Below are 4,630 nucleotides of genomic sequence, written 5' to 3'. Positions count from 1 at the left end.
TTAAGCACATCATGAAGGAGCCTTCCCTGTACCAGCTGGGAGCACTGGGCTGTCCCTAGTCATGAGCATATTAACAGACCAGGAGTCTGCTTGATCTTTTGCATTTGATTGTATCACAGTGGCAGCAACGGCTTCTATTGAAAGTGAATTTTGCATCTCAGCCAGGAGTCTGGAGCTGTGAAAATGGAAAAGCACAACAAGATCAAATGCTACCTGGGGACCATGATTAAAACACTGATCAAATAGTCCATCCACATTCGGGGGGGGGGGGATGGGTGTATGTGATTATGGCTTTACAACATTGCTTTCAGGTACAACTGCCCTTCTTCTTCTCTTCCAAGACAGGTGGAAACAAGAGAGAAGTGGTCATGTTTGCAGTGATTTTTAGGAAGTCATTAGTTTGCATCAGGCGTCCTACTGGGAAGACCCAGTTTTCTGAGTGCATGTTCTGGAAGTTGGGCAATAGGGGCAGTACAGGATTCCTTTTGGTGTACTGACCTCCCCACTGCACCAAGGATTCCCTGTCTGAGCTGCTTCAGGTTGTGGCGGATGTTCTCCTGGAGACACCTAGTTTGGTTGTCCTAGGGGATTTTAACATCCACGCCGACACGACCTTACAAGGGGCCGCTCGGGATTTTGTGGAAAGCATGGCCTCCATGGGGCTGTCCCTGAATAAGTTGGGCCCAACTCATAGTCATGGACATGCCTTAGACCTGGTATTCACCTCTAGTGACGTGGGTGATCTGACACTAAGTCAAAGTGAAACCAAAGAAGTGCCATGGTCAGATCACTTCCTGGTGCAACTGGACTTCTCCATGACCCTTCCCCTCTGCAGGGAGGTGGGACCAATTCGGATGGTCCGCCCCCGCCACTTAATGGTTTCCAGAGAGTGGTAGGGGATGCTTTATCCCATGTTGATGGCCTTTCAGCTGATTCCCTGGTGGCCCGCTGGAATGCGGAGTTAACCAGGGCTATCGACTGTCTGGCTCCGAAGCGCCCTCTCCGATTGCATGGAGCCCGGAGAGCCCCGTGGTTTTCTTCGGAGCTGAGGGCGATGAAACAATCGCTGAGACGGCTAGAGCGTCGGTGGCAGAAAACTCACTCCGAATCTGACCGGACACAGGTTAGAGCTCAACGGCGAGCCTACCAAGTGGCGATAGCGACGGCGAAGAAGACTTTCTTCACCGCCTCTATTGCATCTGCAGAAAATAGTAGCAGGAGACTCTTTCAGGTGGTCCGCAATTTAACGGAACCACCTTTACCACCGGGGCCTTGTAAAGACCCCAAGATCTCCTGCAACGATTTTAACCACTACACCACACTGGCTCCAGTGTGGGATCCCTCCGCTGCCACTGCAGCCATGAGTGGAGGATCCCTCTGCCGTACGTACACGCACATGCGATGTACGTAACGGTGCTGCGCATGTGCCACGGGGCAGTTTGCCCCACCCTGCTGCAGCCGCGAGTAGAGGATCCCACTGCAGTCTGTATGGCACATGCGCAGTGCTCCACATGCGCTGTATGTAGTGGCGCTGTGTATGTGCCGCCGGGTGGTTTGCCCTCGACACCCCGCCCCAGGTGTGGGAGAGCCTTCCTTCCCCCCTGACTCTGCCCCCAGTTTTCTAATTATATTGAAGCTGGTTTGGTTAGTGGAGGGAAAGCATCAAATAGCCATAGTTGTCAATAAACTACAGGATCCATAGGAATTCCTACTAGTGTGTGAATGCAGCTTCAAAAACTAGCAGTTGGAGCACATTGGATGTGGATTAAGCAGCTATGTGAAAATACCCTAAGTTTCAGGTAATGCTCAAGGTGCTAATCTTTATACTCCAAGATTTCTTCTGTAAGAAATAATATATCCCACTTACTTAGATCATCTGTTGAAGCAGGGATTTTTCACTGATGGCACCCGTTTAAAGAAATTTCCTCTACAGGGAGACTGGTTCGTGTTTTTGTGGGAATGTTCAGGGAGGCAGGAGAGGATATATTTTTTAATTATATCCTTCCCAACTTGTGTTAACATGTTCTACCATTTAGCAGAGTAACATCCCCCTTTTTAAACTTACACAGAGGATAGGTTTGCCAGGCTTGCATAAGCCTCTGGTCACATGTAGAGGAAGATTGTCCCAACCAAGGATGAAACAGGAAGTTCCGACTGGCTGGTCCAGACACCCCCTTTTTATGTCCACTCTAGGAATGTTGTATTTGTCTGCTCTGTGAATCATACCCCCGTTTTTAGGAAGCTGGTAAAGGCCTAGTTCTCACAGAGGAGGTAAATTTGTGTCTGGTTGTGCCATTTTAGACTCATATGACTGAATGCTTCTCCATCCAATAAATAATCCTGACACTTAGATAACTGGATGCCAGAGAGAAGGGTTTTAGCCTAGCCTTCTGCTTGACATATATCACATTAGTTGTGGGACGGGGGAGAACATGGTTGCCAATCCAAGCAGAAAGCAGAATTGAACTTCCATGCATCAGCTGAGTTCAGTTCCACTACATTCTGATGCATGAACTAATTCCCCGCTGGGAACTAGGTCACACATCCAAACCCTGAGGAAACCAAGAGTGAACAGGTAGGGAGTCCAATACTGTTTAGAATCTCAATTCAAACCATATTCTGATCAGGAAGGAGTTTGCACTGAAACCCTGGCTAAAACTAAGATTCCTTAGTTTTCCACCTCCATTTTAGCAGCAGTTTCAACTGAACCTATCAGTTAAGGAGTAGTGGGGACTCTGATTTCTCCCGGAGGGAAAGTGGTTTCCATTGCAAACTGCTCAACATACCCTCCAAATGTCCTGATTTTCCAGGGACAGTTCCAGAATTAAAGAAGCCATCCCAATTTCTGATTTGATCCTGGAATGCCCCTCTTTTCCTTTTTCCTCCCCTCCATGTCTCAGATAACATTTTACTTTCCCAGTGATGTAAAAAGTACTTTTAGCCCATGGAATGCAATTTCCATGTATGCACAATTAACAGTTGTATTACCGTATTTTTCGCCCTATAGGACGCACCGTCCCATAAGGCGCACCTAGTTTTTTTTTTTGGGGGGGGAAATAAATGGAAAAAAATTATTTCCCCCCCAGGCGCGGGGCTGGGGCGGGGGAAGCTCAAGCTTCCCCCGACCCCAGCCCCCAAACAGGCAGCTCTCTGCAAGCCGTGGGAGCGCTCCCACTGCTTGCTGAGAGGTGTGTGAAGCCTGGACGCGCTGAGCTGGCGCGCACAGGCTTCAGCATGCAGGCAACTCTCCGCAAGCAGCGGGAGCGCTCTCGCTGCTTGCAGAGAGCTCCACGAAGCCTGGACGCGCTGAGCTCAGCGCGCGCAGGCTTCAGCATGCAGACAACTCTCCGCAAGCAGCGGGAGCCCAGCACTGGGCTCCCGCTGCTTGCGGAGAGGTGTGCGAAGCCTGGAGAGCCTGAGGGGTCAGTGCGCACGGACCCCTCTCGCTCTCCAGGCTTCAGCAAAAGCCTGCATTCGCCCCATAGGACACACACACATTTCCCCTTCATTTTTGGAGGGGAAAAAGTGCGTCCTATAGGGCGAAAAATACGGTACCTTTCAGTCAGTTGTTATAGTTCTGTTATTGGGTTCGTACTTCTAGAGGCCATCCACCCAAAGTTTAAAAATGTAAATGTGGGAAACAATGTTGAATGCACTGTGTTTCTTTAAAGAAAAACAAAAACATTTATCAATCTTCTCTTATTCTGCACTTCATAAACTTAAATATGCATTGCCAAAGGGTTATATCATTTAACTAGAAAAACAGACAAATGTCAGTTTTCAAAAGATTACCCTGTGTGCAATTGGGCAGGGTGTTGTCTTCTCTTAATGTTGTTATTATTATTGTTCTACTTGTTGGAAAGTTACTTCACACTTTAGCTTCAAGTGTCTTTACTCTCAGGTTCAAAAGTTCATTGGGGTAATTTCAGTAATTAGAGAAGAGTACAAATATATAAGTGAACTTAATAGGACTGGAAAGAATTAAACACTGTACTTTTCCAAATGGGCATAGTAATAATGTCACATAGGCCGATCTTTATATAACAATTTTTCCCACACTTAGAAATTCCTCTATGTGCTGCACACCATGGCCCCCTTGGGGTTTATGTGATGCTCTGGGATACGGCAGGCCATTTACTCATATAATGTACAAACAGCTATTAGAGCTATATGTGGCTTAATGTGTCCTGTTCTTTCTGTATCTTGTGAAATTATTAAAAGCTTTTGTCAGGGGTTCAGGAGCAGAGGCAAGGGCAAGGGAGGAAACAGAGAGCGAAGGGGAGGAGGCAGAAGAAAGGATGAGCGATGACGACGACCCGAGATCTCCGAGTCTCTCCAGTGAGTCGGAGGATTCACAGAAAGGAGCACCAGTGGCCAAGGCAAGGGGGGAGTTTAGGGGGGCACCCCAGGGAGATAGAGCCAGAGGGGAATCAGAGGAGAGCAGTTGGAGATCGGGTCCAGCGTCACCGCCAGAGAGCAGGGAAGAGGAAAGGAGCCAGGGGGCAAGCGCTGGCAGCTCACAGCAGGAGGGAGGGCACGAGTCAGGGGTGGCCACACCTCCATCTGGGAGCGAAGAAACGGTTAGACGGAAGGTGGAAGGTTGGGCGCGCGCGCCAAGTTCAAATGCACA

The 4,630-nt window shown here is 48.7% G+C and overlaps 1 pseudogene; it reads left to right on the top strand.

Moving 5' to 3' along the window:
* The first annotated feature begins 443 nt into the window (after positions 1-443).
* Positions 444-1,411, top strand: LOC144324945 (uncharacterized; annotated as a pseudogene).
* Positions 1,412-4,630: the final 3,219 nt, after the last annotated feature.

Source organism: Podarcis muralis, chromosome 12, assembly GCF_964188315.1.
Source record: "Podarcis muralis chromosome 12, rPodMur119.hap1.1, whole genome shotgun sequence".
NCBI lineage: Eukaryota > Metazoa > Chordata > Lepidosauria > Squamata > Lacertidae > Podarcis > Podarcis muralis.
The sequence above is the reverse complement of the archived record's forward strand: the minus strand, read 5'-3'. Positions and strand labels throughout refer to the sequence as shown.